Below are 18,203 nucleotides of genomic sequence, written 5' to 3' on the forward strand. Positions count from 1 at the left end.
ATCTTTAAACCTTACATCAAAGGGAGGAAACCTCTATTATGCAAACCCGTGATTCCCAACCAGAGTGCCACAAGATCTTTTTAAGGGTGTTGCAAAGTGTGAGAAGATAAGGACAGGCTCAAGCTCACCTCCTGCCTGGCCGTTCTTCCACCCCCACTGCAAGGAGATAATTAATGTAACAAATTACTTTTTGAAATGTGGTTCCATTCAGGTCATAGATGTTTTGGAAGGATACCTTGAGTCTAAAAAGGTTAAGAACCAATGATGTAAAGCAAGGATTAGATCTGACTCAGTACTGCAGGTGAGTAAAGGGATGATTATGTCCATTAAAGATTTAAAAAAAAAAAAATAGTTGCGCAGTGATTTAAACATTCAATGGTAGCTATTCACTTAAGAAACTTCAGTTCATATTTTTCTGAAATGTTGATATGATGTGACTAGAAAGTAAGTGAAAGTACTCTCAAGCTGTAATACAGTATGTGCCCACTGATTTTTCACTATATTGAGCTACTATTAAAATGGACCATCCGCATCTGAAGCCTGAACAGGGTTTTTGTTTTGTTTTCAGATCCAGACAGATGTAAAAGCTTATCGAGCTCCAAATGGCTTTGGTTTGGTAGGCATGGTAAGTAGGGAATATCTGTAATTTTCATTGTGAATAAATATTTGCTGCAACATTCATCCCCATTTTCTTCTCTGAACATTGATTATATGACAATATAGTCAATGTTTATTGGTTCTCCAACACCTGATCAAACATGCACCATTTACAAAAAAAGCTGTTTTAATCTAACTGCCAGACTTGCAAATTCAAGCTGGGCAGTCTGGAACCTGAGGGGGTTGTAGTAGAATCATGCTGTGCTACAATAATTTTCAATTGACGTACACACCTTTACATACCCTAAGAGTCACTGGCAATTCGGAGCAACACAACAGCTGCTATATATTGTGTCAGACCTACAATGGCCTCTAAAATCAGAAAGCTATGAACCAGATCCCTTGACACCCTCACATCTTTTTGACACAGGTACAGGTGAGAATCCCACCTGTTTGGTTAATCAGTATCAGAAGAATAGCACACTACATTTACTTAAAGAACATGGATTCTCTTGTGTTTCCCTTGCAATATGCTTCCTATCAAAACAGTCAAGTCCCTGCTTCAGTTGAACATTATTATATGGAAGAAACCTGTAATATATTGGACTGGACTAGTGTAGTGCTGTCACATGTAGCTTTGCAACCTGGTTGGGTGATCTGGGGGAACAAGTTTGTTAATGAAAGCACAGTTTGACCCACTGAGTTGTAGTGACAGTGTGTCCAAGATACTGATTAAATATTTAATACAGAAACCATCTGCCTGTTTACTAGCCATTCTATGAAGAATGTATTTAGTTTTTAAAGTAGACAGTGTTCATCAAATTTGCTAGATTAACACTAGATGGCAGCAAAAAGCCACTTTAGATTTAAAAATTAACTGCACTGGTGAGATAATCTGCTATGGCAAACATTTCCTAACCATATGCATACTGTCAGAGAACTAATTTATTAGGAAGGTGATAGAGCTGTACTTATAGGCTGTTCAGTGCTGTACTTGGCCAAACAAAGTTCTGGCCAAAACAAGGCCTAAGGCTCCCCGCATACATTAATTTTGAGTAACAACCCACTTACCCTCTGAACCCCTTCCGTTTCAGAAAGGTTAGAATGGGATTCAACTATGACTCATACAGATATTACTCCATGAAGCTCTCATGTCAGGACCTGCCCTTTCACTATTTCATATTTATTATTCTGTCCGGGTCCAGTGGTAATTCTGGACCACTCTGTAACCTGAATCCCTCTAGCCAGGTGTGAACTGCCTGCTTTGATTTGTATAACTACCACTATGGGCTAAGGGATTTGCAAAGAGGAGTGAAGCTGAGTGCTGTGCATCAAGGAGCTTGCAGTCTTGATACATAATGTACAAAGAGTGGGCCTGGGGGGTAGAGAAAAAGGATGGCCTAGCACTGTTACTTACTTACCATGCATCTACATAATTCCACCCTTTGTTTGGATTTCTTTTTTGTCTTCAAGGAAAGATTTTCAGAATCTAGTTATGGAACTTCTTGGACAAAAGGTTGCCTGCAAACACAGGAAACTGGATGCAGGGGCCTGGGAGGTCCCTTCTAGCCCACGTTTCTATGAATCACTTTCTGAGCGTGAGTTTAACATAAGAACACTTAAGAGATATTTAAGTATTAGGCAGCTCTGATATAAGCAGGGGAGAAGAACATCAAAAGGGTAGTTCATAATGTAGCTATCACAGAACAAAGCAGATGATTAAAAGAAAGAAACAAAAGCAGATAAGCAGGAAAGAGTCAAATTGGTTATGGAAAGGAGTATAAGAGTAAAGAGGATAAATGTGATGTAGTCAATGCACAGGCAGCCTAGCTATCTAGCTGCCTCAGACTGACTGGCTTGCAGGATCCCAGATGTAGATTGATTAAGCAATCAATTGCAAATCTGACTCATGTGCAGTCAATAATAGCACAACTGTTTTAAAGTGTTCTACAAATTGTTTAGTTGAACAGCTGTTTTACCTTTATAGATTAGAATGACGCATTGCAAGTGACATGGCATAGAGGGACAATTTTTAAAGGGCTATATCCCTTACAGGAATAGAAGGAGGTGGTTCACAGGTGAAAATGTCTCACTAATTGTTCTCCCTGCATGCATTCTGCTGAATGTAAGGAATAATTTGCTGAGCTTTGTTTCCTAAGGGCCTAATTGGGTACTCATGTGCATGTACATTTCTTACTAAGCACTGTCACCTAGCAGAGGGCCTGACTATGCATCCTTTTGACAGTACAGCATGTAGCTGTACTGCAAAGTTGTGGGCTGTATACTCATTGTGAATTGAATCTGGAGTTTGCAATTGCTATTAGGTGCTGTTATCACTCACTATTGGTACAGCAGGTAGCAGTGCTTATCAATTTTCAGTTCTAATCTTAATTTTGGTTAGTTATAATTTCAGACTAGGATTTTCCATGCTTAATATCTGCTTTCAATATATTTTTTGGGAAAAGTTTGAGCTAAAACATTTAGCTTTTACATAGCTTTAGGAATATATATTTGACCCATTCTCTATTTCTTTGAGAATGTCTAGTGGTAGAATTATCCAGCACAGATTTTGCATATAGCCAGGGAGTGTCACCCATATAAGAAGTCAACCAAACTTTGCCCAGGCTGTGAACCTTCTAAAAGCTCAGCTTGCACAGTGAATATTTATTAGTTTGGCAGCTGAATTACCTGAAGATTGCATCTGTGGTGGGTTTTCTCCAATGTAGTGCTGAGCAGCGTTCCTTGTTGCTGCTGCCATACTTTGGGTAGAGGAACCAACGGCCCTGCTTCTTCTCCTGGCACTTCAGCAGGCTGCAGCTTGATTGGAATGAAGAAGGATGAGGTTGGGTGGCCACTGATGCATCCCCAGAACACAAGATATTCCTTTGGACACCCCCTCAGCAAATCAGCAGTGTGGGGTGGGCCCAACATCGACCTATCAGAAACAGGGGTTGGGGCTACTACAAAAAGGCCACCCCCTTTCCCCCCTCCCTCCCTGGCTGGGAACCCTTCTCCTCCTGCCTGTGCATCATTCTACCTCTAGGCACAGCGAATAGAAATGCAAGGACAAATGATTGGCAAGTATTTCCATCAATAAACTGAAAAACAGGACGTTTGCAGTCTGTCCCTCATGTAGAAATGGATAGGGTACAAAGGGTTTAAAACCAGGATATTCCAGTATAAAATAGGACCAATGGTCATCCTAGGTGAGGATAGCATGTGTATGGAGGGGAGAGAACAGTGAAAGTGATGAGTGGTGTACACTGGGATAGCAAAGAGGAGTGGAAGAAACAGGAGTTGGAATAGGAACAAATGGAAACAGAGTCGGTATACCCTGAGGGTATGTACAGACACTACACTTAGATCAATCTAACCCTAGTTAGGCCAACCTAAATGCCAAACTGTACATACATTTGGGGAGTTTAGAGCTGGCAAAAATATAGCTGGCCTGATCTGATGTATGTAATGCACTTTCTTAGGTTAATTAAGTTAGGTTAGCCTGTACCTGATCTAACCAAAACTGTGTCCATTTTCAGAGTGTAGCCCTAAAGCTAGGAGAGCCCACCCGCTCACCCCAACCCAGGAGCTGTGGTTTTCCTACCCCCTACCCTTATCAGCTATCTTTAGGCCTCCAACCCCCTCACCTGTCCAATCCCACCAACCCCCCATCCTCAGCCCTGCTAGCCCCCTCCCCCCTAATCCCACTGCTTCTCCACCCATGCCAACTTACTTAGATCATGTTCCCAGTACATCTCCCAGAATGGTGAATGTCTGCACAAGCAGGGACCCAGTCTACAACCAAGTGGTTTATTTTAAGACATGTGATCACAGATCAGATTCTGTGAAAGTATGCACATGCCCTGAAGAGTCTATGACCATAAGGCATAAGACATACCATCATGTGCGCATACTCTGCAAAGAAGTGTGCAGTTGAACCTGAAGTTCTGCACCTTTACTTTTTTCTGCTGTCAGCAAATAGCTGAGTAACTTACTGCAAAGTGCAGATCTCTCTCCTCTAGTCTATAAAGAAAAAGCCTACCACTGCACCCATTACTTTCTTTAAGTGATACCATTCCGTGCTGCCAAAAAAACTTCAGCTGTTTTTCAGAAAGTGCAGTTCGTTCAATATTGAAATGCATCCCAAAATTGTGTCCATTTTGCTGAAATTTCATTTCTGAAGAAAGTTCCCAACAGCATGGAAATATTCCAGTTTAAAGAAAAACTTTTCATTTTGAACTTTAATGCTCTGAATTTTTTGGATTATTTCATACACTAAAAAATGTGAAAACAAAACAGCATTTCATTTTTATATACAACACAAAATACATATCATGTAAAGATATATTAGTTATATGTTTGATAGATTTTTTTTTCTTCCATGGAGATTCTGAAATTATGGGAATTTGTTCCAAACTGAAACAAAAACAACATTTCATACCCCTTGAAATCCTCTGTGAAACAGGATTTCTGTACTCTCTTCGAATTCTAAATATGGTATAGTTTTGAATTAGATCATGACATGGTGTTTCCCACGGTACCCGTGTTTCATTCAGTTCACAGAATGCATGGTGCTCTGGGAATGACTAAGAGCTGTATAGTGAATGAACTGTTGTCTGTAGGCCCTTTGCCCAACTTGTTGCAGAAGCTGGAAGGTGAAGCTAGAAGCTGAATGATGCTGGGGACTTGAGAAAAGAGAGAGGGTCTTGTGATTTATTTACCCTGAAACACTGAATTGTACCTTTCCTTCTGCAACTGAGTTTCTGTGGGATGCTGAGTAAATAATCTAGGTTGCCTAACTTGCTTTTCTTTGTGGGAGAGAATAAGCTTATGACTCTGTGGGGGAGTTGAATTTCAGAAGACCTGCGCACTAAAAAAAAAAAAAAAAGCAGCAAAAAAAAAGGTCTGTGGAAGTCCACATTTACAACCTTAAATACAACATTGTTCAGTTACTCTGATAAATCTGGATAATGAGCAGGGGCATAACAAGGTGATCAGGCACCCAAGGCTACCGCCCACACAGGGGAAGCAAAGACTTCAGATTGCCAGCCCACAATTGTGCAGAAGTGGTGGCAGCTGTATTTTTCTCCCACTCCTCTCCCACAATCAGCACTGGTCAACCCACCCTAGTTATGCCACTGATAATCGGCATCTCAAGTTGAACAACCAAAAGTCTGTGCTTATGACATTAGTGCCTGTGCCTTAGTCACCTACGTGGTAAAATAATGCTGTCTTCCTTTTTTTATGAAGATAAATTAATGTGGAGCACTCAGGTGATATAGCAGCATAAACAAGCCTGTGAAATAGTGAATATTCAGTGTCCAATCTAGGGTCCTAATGGTGTGAAATAATAAGATCTGGGTCCAAATGCTGACTGAGAACAAAAAGTACCATTGTCTGTACTGAATGATGCAGGGGTCCTATAATAAAACAAGTGTGAACAAGTAATTCAAACTATCATAATGCACATGCACAAATTGGCAACACTCAGACAACATTAATTCAACATCTAAGTAACTGGCATTTAACCTTAAACATAGTCTATTTAGCTGTAACTGATCCATGAGTTAGTCGTCTCTCTGATCATCTTTTACAGCTTTTGTTCTATATTCTCTCCTACTGCCAAGTGCTCAGTGCTATCAGTTTTACATCAGCCTGACCCCCATTCCTCTGTGTTGCAATAATAGAAGCAAGTGGTATCAGGTCAGTGCACGCTCTACTGCTGCACTGCAAAACATAGCTCCAAAGATGCAAACAGTTTTCAAGGCTGATGAGTATCATACCCAGATATAGTACAAGCATTTGACAGACACTTCAAGTATATTATGAAAACCCCAATGTTTTTGTTAATTTAAAAGGTAAAGGCAGTGAATGGCCTTACTGCAAATGGTGGGCCTTTCTTTTTCAAACCATATCATCAATTAATGGGATGGATGGATGAAAAGAAACATACTTTTTGTGTTCCCCGATTCTTTAAATGTAGGAAGGTCTTTCTGCATCTCTGTACAGGAGTTGGGAGGGAGGTGACATTTTGTTTAAGTTCACAGGCAAAATGTCACAGAGTGCGAACACTGCATTCTCTTGTTTTATATGTGCTTCTTCTGGGTGACACTGTTTGCCTGGCTATGTATGGGGGGACGTATTAGAGGGAAAGATGCTTCCCCACATCCTCAGCATGACCTGTGTGAAGACCAAGCAAAATTACAGCCCTGGTGCCTTGTACCCCAAGGCACCACTATGAAAGCACAGAAGAGATATGATCCCAGTTCACTATTTTCTACCTGTGCTGCAACTTGTTGTATGGTGGGGCTAAGCTATACTTTAGAAAAGGGTGCATTTACAGCCATAGCTGCTGCATAGCTTATAGCTAGGGACCTGCTCAACCCAAGGTGGCTGCTGGCCAATTGCACAAGGAAAATGTGGGCCTAACAACCGTTTTCATGGGTGGAGCATGGCAGGCCCCTTCATGCCTCTGATTGGTCAAGGGACCCCAGTGACCCTTCCCTCACCACTGATTGGCTGCAAGGGCTGTCTGTGATACAGCCTGCCCCCTTGCTCCAGATTGGTGGAGAGGTGGAGCTGTATGACAGACAGCCCTCCCAGCCAATCAGCAGTGAGGACTTGGGGTGGCAGCCATCTTGAGCTGCCTGTCATGCAAGCAGCCCCTCTCCACCATTCCCCCCAGAGTGCTGTGCAGCCAGGCTACAGCACGGTGGGGACTACTGGCTCCCTCTAGGGAGCCAGCTTTTTATTTTCAATAAGTTTTCTTCTTTTTTTCTGGATTTTGCTGGCAATGCTGGATTTCATGAAATCTGTGAAATCAGGATTTCAGTAGGTCGCTACTTATAGCTCTGACATACTCTTTTTCTGCGCTCCTCCTAGAGTGATGCAGCTGTGCACGGAGGCGTGCTGAAAAATATGCCTAAATGGCACTGTCATGCCCTGTGTTTGTTGTTTTGTTGAAACTAAAATCAAAAGCCCTTTCGGCTAGTGTTTCACAAGCTGTGATCTGAAGACCACCAATGGTCTAAACTGCATTGTTGGAGACATAATGCTAATCCTCCTTGTTTCCACCTGCTAAATCACATTAAGAGACAGCTAAAAATACATGAATATTTTTCTGGATATTATTTTTCCTCCCAAACACTGACAACAGCTGCCACAGAGACAGTTATATGATCTTGAATGAGCCCAGCATCAGTTCAAGGAACTCTAAATGGAAAAAGGAGGACAAATCTCTTTATTAAGAGGTAAAAAGTTTGAGGGGTCTAGACTGAGAAAGGCATGCCTAGCCTTCACGACATGGAAAAAAGAGCACAGCAGATATTGATATATATTTGCCCCCCTTCCCTGCTACACTTGGGAGAGTTCACTCACTATTAAGTTATCCCATCTCATGACTACTGTCTGTGACATATTTGTCAACATTTTTCTTACCTCCCTGCCCCCACCTGCGTACAAAGTAGCAGGCATTCTCAACAAATGTATCCAAAAAGCATCCTGCCCTATAACACACTTTAGCTCCTCTCCCCCCCCTCAACCATTTCAAGACACACACATTAAAATTGCTATGTACTATCAATATCTAGTCAACAGATAGTTCAGGAATAATTTATAAATGTTCCCAAAGCCTGTATTTATGAGAACTTTTTTGGGTTGTTTTTTTTTTTGCCAAAGAACAATGCCTCCCTCCTAGGTTATGCTTATGGCCATGCCTTTGTCCAGACCGGGAAAACAAAGAAACTGTTGTTTGTTTTCTGTGCAAGCCCACTTTGCTTCCCCAGGGACAGTGGAAAATGTGTTCCTTTCACTTCCTTTAATAGGATACTTCCTCATTTGCACCAAACAGCAATGACAGTGTAATAAGGAATAGAAAGACTGCTTATTTCAGGTTAGAGAGACACACAGAGAGGAAGAGAGAAAATGAACTATGGTAAAAAAAGAAATGTAGGCAATTAATGTTTTTTAAAAGTCCTATCTTAGAAGAGAATTGCTGGTATTAATGCTGAGCCAAGTTCTTAGTTAAATATTCAGGAAAAAATATAATTAATGTTAGTTACTCCAGATTTGCAGTTATGACTGAGGATCCAATTCAATATATTGTGTTTATTGCACCCATTGGACACTAGGTTTCAAGCTACTGCAAACAAAAAAAAGGTGGGGAAAGGAGGAAGTAGATTGTCAGCTGGCATAAACTGCCACAGCATACAGCCACACACACCATTTTGCACTAGCTGAGAATCTATCCCATTGGCAATGTCAACATTTGGAATGCTTTGTATGGAAATGTGCACAGTGCAAGGGTCTGAGGGAGGATTTTCTCTGAGAGTTGGGATCCAGGCTCCCCTTTATGCCCCTGGACTCCTCCTTGAGAATCTCCATCCATTTGCCAGCAGTGCGGTAACTCTAGGACTCAGTTAACTGTGCTGAAGTGAATGCAGTCAAAGGTATATATATGTACAGTATTTAAGTATTTAAGCCCATTATCTGGCTTGTATGCGCTGAGGAGCTTTTCAGCAATTTCTGTGATATTTCTCTTGCATGGAAAAAAAAGCTTTTCTCCTAGTAAAGGATGCACATAATGTGCAATGGTTACCAAACATACTTTAGAACTTTATAACAGAGAATTAAATTCCCATCTGGGAATCATTAAGCCTTGATTGAATTCTAAATAATTTCAAGCTTAGACTTGACATTTTCCTTGTTGGTTTGAGTTGGCTACTAAGATTGATCACCTTGGAGAAGTTAATCAAAACAATGGCAAATCCAAAATCAGCCGCTCTTAAGAATTTTACCTTTGTAAAAGACAGCAAACAATCCACTGAACTTTTCAATGAACATTGGTCTAAGTAGTATTGGTTCCAACCAATTGGAAAAAGTTAAAGCAGACATGTAGAATTCTTAATGCCTAAGTCATCAGTATTTTATTATTGTCTATGTGTTACAGTAGCACCTAAAGGCCCAAACATGCCTGTCTTGTTCCCTGGTCTTCTTTAGTTCCCTTGATTTGTATCTATTATCCTCCTTTCATATCCCAACTCTTTATCCTTACAACCCTTTTATTTTACCCCTCCTCACTCCATGCCTCAATCATTACCTCTTCCCATTTCAGAGCATCCCATGTCCCCAACTCCTTTCCAGGCTTTTCTCCGAGGTGTAGGACTAGAGTTCTGAGTATCTCTCCATAAAGACCTGTTATTGTCCCCTGCACTTGTTCAAATGTTGTTGTCTCGACAGTCTATTTCTGCCTTCCTGTTGCTATAGGCAGACAAGGTTCTTTGGGTGAATCTAATATCTTTTATTAAACTAACTTAAATAGTTTGGGGGGGGTGGGAATTAGTATGCTTTCAGGTTTAAAAACCCTTCATCAGGATGAAGAAAAATCTGCAGTTGGTGTGTGCTCTTCCTGGATGGAAAGTATTCTATTTCCATACATATTTTTGTTGCTGTATTTCTTATTGGTGTTACATAAAGGCCAAATCAGGTAATGTGCGTCAGTCATCTTGATTCCAGCACTCAGGAGGAGGAAAACTGATTCCCCATGAATGATGTTCTCATGGCAGTGACAAACACGTTCTACTTAAAACAGATGTTGAGACGGCAACCCTACATAATAAAAGCCAAAGAGAAAAGATTTGGCCTTTGGAACGTGCTGACATCAAGCCTGATAGGCCCACCCAAGGCTCTCTTAAAGACAAAGGGTTTTTTTGATCCTGGGACTGGTTATAGCAGGACAAGGACAGGAAGAGGTCAGATGTTTTTTTGATAGGCCACAAAGTCCACTTACAAATAAAGCATCAAATTCATCCCTGAAATAACTCCAGTGGATTATTATTCCCAGTGAAATTAAGTGTTGCAAAGGTAATTTCAAGATATCTACATCTGAAAGGAATGCCACTGAAGCAATCCAAGAATTAACTGTAATTCTGTAATATCTGATCTGGAAACACTTGATCTGAAGTTAATTTTGCATGTGATAGCATCAGTATTTCATGATATAACTCCTGGTTTTGCTGCACATTAGAAAAGCATTACATCAGCACAGTTAAATCATCAAGAAAATATGCTTTTATTTTTGCACTGCTGTAGGTTTCATGGTTTGCTAGCTGAACAATCCAAAGGCATAAACAGAACTTGATGGCATTTCTCTTTGTCTAGTTGTAGGGAACTTTCTAGGCACCAGTGGGCAGAACTCTTCACAATTTGGTACAAATGAGAAAACCAGAAAAGCTTGATATAAAGGAATATCTCTGGCACCTTCTTCTGCTGCTTTTATGCATCATTACTATGTGCAGGAAGCTTGTGTAGTCCTCAGCTAAATAGACATCCGAAACTTCAGAAGCTTACCTGCAATGTTACTTAAGAAGGTAGCATGGGAGAGGTGGTCTGGGGGGCTGTGGAGTGGAAGGGTGAGACTGAGGAAATAGAAAAACAGTAGTGCAGGAAACAAGAGTGGGGAGGGGAAGCGGAGTTGCAAAAGTAGGTGGAAGCATGGACTCATGGGGAGATATGGAGTGGCAGTGACAGGGGAACTGGGGACTCATCTCACAACTATGTATGTGTTCTCCCTTATGTAAAAAAAGGGAACCTGGAAGGTGCTGAGCATAAAAATAAAGAGAGAGAGAGGAGTTGCAGAGGGGAAAATCAGGGATTTCTTGTTTTATAGTAAACCTGAAATTCTTCAGTCTAACTCATGCAAATATTAACTCTTGAAGAAGGCCGGGGGGGGAGGTGTCAATGTGTGTTGGGGACATGAGAACAATTCTCAGCCAGGGTTTGAGCATTAAGTGTCCTGTCTGGGGAAGGGAAAGATTTTCAGTCTCCTCAAGAATACAACTTGCATACAGAAGCAACTAAACCTGCAACTCTAGCCTTTCAGTGAATCATATTAACATAAATAAGCTAAATTTATTTAAGAGTTTCATTTACGAACTTCTCTCTCTCTGTGCTAAGCACAGCACAGACACACAACACAAAGGTGATCCCTACCCCTATTTACAATAGAAGCAAGTCTTCTGATGGCAAGTAGTTTCTGAAAATCCATTTTTGCCCTTGGATATTGCTGTGCTTTTTAACTAACATTTCTTTCAGTAGAAAAATGCAAGTGGTGGCTTGGAAATTATACAACTCTTTCTGCATAAATAATCTTTTAGATTCATATTTATTTATAAAAGGCCCTAGTTTCATATGCTGTTCTTTTAACATCTTCCAACATACCAATGTGTTATGTTTTATATCTTTCAAAACTTATCCTGGAACAGTCTATGATTATTAACACCCCCCTCAATTGACAGGATAATTGCCATCTTTTACTTCCAAATATCTAAAAGACAAGTCTATTTACCATTAAAGCAAAATGTAGAATATGCCATTGTCTTCTGTGGGAGTTAGATAAAACTCTAAATAATCTACAAATCCATATGAATCAATTCAGAAGATAAATTGAGGGACATGTAGAATTTGAAAATTCCCTGTTTTTTATTTAGCCATCCCTTTACCAACTCTGCATAAGATGGATGCATCAACCATAATTTGTGTATAGCTACATACATTTTTACCACAACAATTCAGCCCAATAATCTATTTAGCAGACTGAATGTTGAAGCTAATAACATTTAGCACTTGTGCAACTTGTTACAAATTCAAACTGCTTTGCTTTTATAGGCAGTTGTGTGGCTCATCATGGATCTGATGAGATATACATCAAAATATGTAATCAAAATGTGAAATGCTGTAATTAGCTTGTGAAATAGACATTATTAGAGCTGAAAAAAAACATTCAGTCTTTGTCCAAAAATGGGACACAATTTTTCTGTAGAAGTTTTCAGCAAGAAAATTATATTTTTCAACTAGCTATCATTGTTAATCCAATTTATGCCTATATTTCCACATGGGCCAAAGGTCCAACTCAAATACTTGGGTTCTGCAACATCAAATGTTTCGGAGTTCAGTTCCTACCGTGAAATTCAATGCCCAAAGTTTTAGGCATTGGACTACTGAAATCATGATTTCATGGATGCCTATAGTCCTGGGTGGGGTAGGGAGGGGTAAGAGTTAGGTCCTCAGTAAGGTGACCCAACAAAGGGGGAAATAATTGAGAGCTAGCTAATAAGAAAATACTAAGCATAGCCCTGTGCTTAAAGTCCTACCTCTTTCTTGGAACTTATACCCCTGAATCAGTGAGATGCTTCCATTTATTGGGATGCTAACCCAATATTGAGTGTAGGCAGCTGCAACACTGTTGCAAAAAAACAACGCCTTGACAAAACAGCAGGGAAAGGTGAATATATAATATATAATAGCTAGGTAATAGAGTACTTACCCTGGATTCTAGGCCTTCTGCCTAACAATCTTTGTGAAGACATGTCTATCTTCACAAAGAGATCATCAGGCTGTAGGCTGGCAGGGGTGAGGAGAGATGGAGAAAACACCCTTCACTCTTCCCATTCAAGCTGGCCCACAATGCAGCCAAGATTACAAGATTTATGGAGCCAGGTGTAGAAGAAATAAATAATGTTTGCTACCCAATGTTGACACTTGTACCAAAGACAGTTTGCTTGTTTCTTATTATATTTTATGTATATATAAAGTATTGGATGAAGATCATAAATCATCAGAGAAACTGTTTATGCTCTCTCTGGCCCAGAATAACCTAAAACCTGGTACTTAGAATACTCTTCTGAGAGGAAAGAGCAAGGAAGGAAGGAGATATAGGTCTGAAACCTCTTGGGCAACAACAACAAAAAGAGAAAGAAATCAAGTTTTCAATATCTGTGAGGAGTGCTCTCCTCCTTCAACTTTAATATTAGGATTGGAACATCACTACTGAGTTTGGCCGTGATTTTCTGTCAAGGAACAAAAGAAGTGTGACCCATACTCTATTTTTGAGAAAATGGTCTTATGTACCACCTAGGAGCATTGCATAAGGCATCTAAGCTCCAGACAGGCGAGTATTTAAGACACACAGCTATCTTCTGCATTTCCCTATTGATTATCTTAGGCATGCTGAGTTTTGTACATTCATCCTAAGGCCCCCAACTCTCCCTATGCATTCCCCATTGCTATGGGGAAGAGGCCAGATGCCTAAAAGTTCAGTGTTAAAGTGCTCAGAATTGCTTAAATGCCTTTATGAATCTTGGCTTCATGACCTATCTAAAGCCTTGTTGTAAGCCAACTGAGAAAACAAAAGCCTAATTAAATATCAGACTTTTCTAAATTCAAGTATTACTGTCTGTATACTGGATCACATAGGTAAAGGTTTGTTTCTCCTGTGCTATTATCTATGCTATTACCATTGTTATTACTACATGGATACCACTAATATATACTTCATACAACAGGAAGAGAAGAAAAAGCTTTATCACAGCGCTAGAGACACAAACTCTTTTTCCCCTCCCATCATTCAATCTCTTGAAAATCTCTTGTTAAAAAAAAAATGATATAATTACATAGCAATTCATGATAGTGGCATGTTATTTTTAGTGTGTCTGGGAGAATGTGTTACTGAGTTTCTCTGAGTCTTGGAAGTCTAATGTCAAATGTCCAGCTTTAATACAAACATTCAGAGCAATAGGCAACTCATGGCTCCTTTCAAATTAGACAGTTTTAAATGCCTTGAGATTCAGTTAAGCTACCCAAAAGGCATATTACATAGTTTAATATTATATATAATATATGTCCAGAGCCACAAGAGAATAAACTAATAATCTAATGACAGAAGTTATGGAGGTTGTAGAGAAGTTTTAGCCATCTCAAGATTACTGGAGTTGTAATTGCTATTATACTCATTTACTTCTATGTCAAACTAAGAAACTGAGCATACTTGTTACTCCTCACGTAAAACCACAAGTGAGATACAATGGTCAGAGTGACTAATGAAGGCTACTTCTTGGTTTGTCAAGGCAGACATATTGGACAGCATGTTGAAGCTGTTGACACAGAAACAATGTTTTTACAGACCTATCTAAGCTTGTCACAAGTTAAATTTGTAGATGTTCCACCTTCACAAATGGAACAGATCTAAACCTGGGATAAGACACCAAAGAGTCTGGCTTTGTTTGGAGAGAAAGCTTGTTTGCGTGCTCAGCCCTTATGCACACTTCACCAGTTGGCAAGCAAAAAAAAAAAATCAGATGAGTACACACAGATATGATACAAGCCCGCTGGAGTCTGAGTGCATGTAAACAGGCAGGGAAGGATATGGTTATGCTGACAGAAACACCCTACAAATATTGAGAATTACATGAGGTCACTGAGGTAAATTCAGTCTTGCACAAAGGCAATGGCAAACTGTAAGAGGTGCATGCTACAAGAAGTGGAAGGTTGTGGGTTAGCTCCTAATTGGCTGCTGCATCACTTAGAGTAATCCAAAACAGACAACAGCAGAAGTAAGGGCAAGTAGCAGGAAGTAGATAAAACTCAGGAGCTGGGGGAGGAAGGGGGTGAGATGGAGGATCCATAAGAATTGTTGTTTACTGGGTCAGACCATAGGTACCTCTTGCCCAATATCCTGTGTCTTCCAGGGGTGCCATCACTTACCCTTGGATAAGGGAGCAGAGAGCAGCAGGAGCTTGCAGAGATGCCACAGTCTCCTACTCTCCCCACCAACAGCACCTTAATGTGGACCTGCAGCCTGCCCTGCCTGCACCCCCCACCCTTTATCATTACACACCACCAGCCACCATCTGCTGCTGCAGCCTCCTGCAGTGACAGAGGATGCACATGGCTCCCTCCCCAACCCCCTCAGCAAACATCACCTGCTTTCTTACTAGATGCTCTGGAAGTGCCCTTGTGTTTACCCTCCCGTGCCAAGTCCTCTTCTCCAACCCTGCTCCCAGTGTCTTGTATAAGGCTTGGGATCCCCCAAACCCAACCAGGGCAGGGGAAAAGACAAGGGCTTGGGCTCCAGCTCCACCAGCAGCTGCCAAGTAAGGCTGAGTAAGCCAGCAGCGTGCATCCCCTGCCCCTATTGTGTGCGTCTTTGTATAACTTTTTGTATTTAACCCCCAGACCCTCACACATACACCACCCCCAAAAAGCGCCCCCCTCACCCAGTGCAGCCAAAGGAGGCATCCTGGACCCTCCCCTGCAGGAAGCCACCCTCATTCAGCCAGGCAAAGGAGAAGTGCACGGCTTCCCATCACACACTCCCTTCTCACCTAGGCTACCATAGTGAGGCAGTGCTGAGGGGGCTGCCATACCAGTTGCCACCAACTAGGGGGCAGCCAATAAGATTGAGGAGAGCTTGCAGGTCCAGGGGGCTCCCCCAAATGGGGCCATAGGATCCCCAAACCCAATCAGGGCAGGCAAAAAGACAAGGGCTTGGGCTTCAGCTCCAGCTCCACCAGCAGCTGCTCCATAGAGCTGGGAAAGGTAAAGGGCCTCCCAGCAAGATGAGACTAACAATACCTGCAGGGACCAGCTGTGCCTCTTTAACAGGCCCCCCATCCACTCAGCCTCCCCCAGCTCTGCAAACCGGGATGCTCAACTGAGTCACCATAGCTACACCCAAGCTGCTGCATGGAGCCAAGGCCCTCCACCACCTCTGCCCACATCACCTTGGGCAATCAGGGTCCCCTCCCAGGCAGCAGGGTGTGCTGCCACATGCCTGAGATAGAGCCCCTACCCTTTCAAACATACAGGTGGTGCTCACTCAGGCAGTGGGGGCCTGTGACAGGGGGCCTCCTCAGGGCCGAACTCCCTGGCCCACCCACTTGTTCTTGGGCCAGCTGCCCGCCTTCTCATCCACCACGCCTTTGTGTTAATTGATTCACTGATGGATGTCAGTTAAGCAGGAGGCTGCCCATTTTAGTGCCCCGATGCCAGGGGGCACTCTCTGCAGCTCCTATCCTCCCCAATACCACAGCCCAAGCCTCACAGATGGCATCTAAGCATTCATCTCCTCACCAGCCCCACGCTGGGTCCCAGAATCATCCAAGCAGGACCCCTCTATGATCCCTCCAATCAGACAGCCTCTCCACCTCCATCCAGGCTACATAGCCCCCCAAAGCCATTTTCCCCTCTCAGGTGTGGTCCCCCCGGGACCTTCAGCTACTAGCCCTGGCCCACCTCCAGGCCAGTCAGGACCCCAGGCTCTTGGGCATCCCTCGCAGTGGGCACCTGGCCCTTTTGACCCTCCCGGTCCTGGCCCCAGCATGGGCCAGTTGAGGGTACTCTCTCATCCGGGTGGGGTCTCAAGCCCCTCACTTTCTCCCAGGGTCCACCCTCTGGGCCCCTCAAACAAACACAGGGTTAACCACCCAGTGGTAGGGGAAAGGGGTTAAGGCACCCCTACCCACCTTTCACTGGGGTGGTAACTGGCATGGCATTTCCTGGGGGCTCCCGCACCACTGAGAGCCCCACCAGGCCACCCACTCCCAGCAGGGTGCAGCTTTAGGTCATGCCCAGGACCAGGAGCCTCCTTACCATCCCCTACAGCTCCTCCCTTACCTCCAGATTGTTCTCAGCAGCCCTCCAGCCAGGCAGTGTTGCTGCCTGGCCCCCAACAGCCAAACTGCCCTGTTTATATAGGCAGCCCTAAAGTGGCAGGCACACACAGTGCCCTGCCACAGAGCCCCAAGGATTATGACAGCCTCCAGACACTACAGCAAAGGAATTTTCTACCTTGTCATGGAGGCTGCTGTGCAGAAGGTGGTGGAGAAGGACTGCAGTCTTGGAAGCAAGCAAAACCCCCTCATGCCCCTGGAGGATCTGGGTACCCAGAGGTTCCTCATCCCCATCCCTTCTTACCTCTCTAACTGGGCCCTCATGCTGTTCCTGAAAGGCCTGGGGAGTCCTCTCCCTGGTCACCACCCTCCTACTGGGGTGCTGGGACCTCAGCCTCCACCACATCCAATCCTTCCCCTGCCATGTCACCATCCAGCTGGTGGCAGTGGCAAAGGTGAAGGCAGAGGTGTGGGGAGCCTCAATAGCGTCTTCTACATAGGCACTAGGGCACCTCCAAAAGTGTCTCTTCAACCAGCAATGGAGGCCACCATGGACCCCTGTCTAAACAGGGGTCCCACTGCCATCATCACCTCTGACACTTAATCAGTGAGTCAGCTGAAGATAGGCTCTATCTCTGCTCTATGCAGCCATAACTCTGAAGAAATCTTTTCTTTTTCATTCTGCCTTTAAAAAAAAATGTGCATGTAAGAAAATATAGTGTCATGGATACAAAGCTATTGCGCTCTACTTTCTGCCTGCCACATTAGCAAAGAATGAGAGTGTGAAATTCTAATAAACCAATGGTCCATGTGATAATAGATTAAGTATATTTGAATTTGATTCTGCACCCATCTGACAAAAAGTTTCCTTTCTCAAGAAAGGTAGTTCTATGTTAGTCTGAAGTCAAGCAGAAGGCAGGGCAATATAGTCATTCATAGATAAAGCCTACTTTGTTAGATGCTAACACTGGAAGCTAGCAGTGGAAAACTTTGAACCTTTATCTGATCCTTTCACCTAAACTAACCTCTGGTAGTCTCTCTCTCTTTCCACTGCTAACACTGGAAGCTAGCAGTGGAAAACTTATAGATTCATAGATGTTAGGGTCGGAAGGGACCTCAATAGATCATCGAGTCCGACCCCCTGCATAGGCAGGAAAGAAGGGA

This window comes from Alligator sinensis, unplaced genomic scaffold (assembly GCF_000455745.1).
Source record: "Alligator sinensis unplaced genomic scaffold, ASM45574v1 scaffold789_1, whole genome shotgun sequence".
Taxonomy (NCBI): Eukaryota; Metazoa; Chordata; order Crocodylia; family Alligatoridae; genus Alligator; species Alligator sinensis.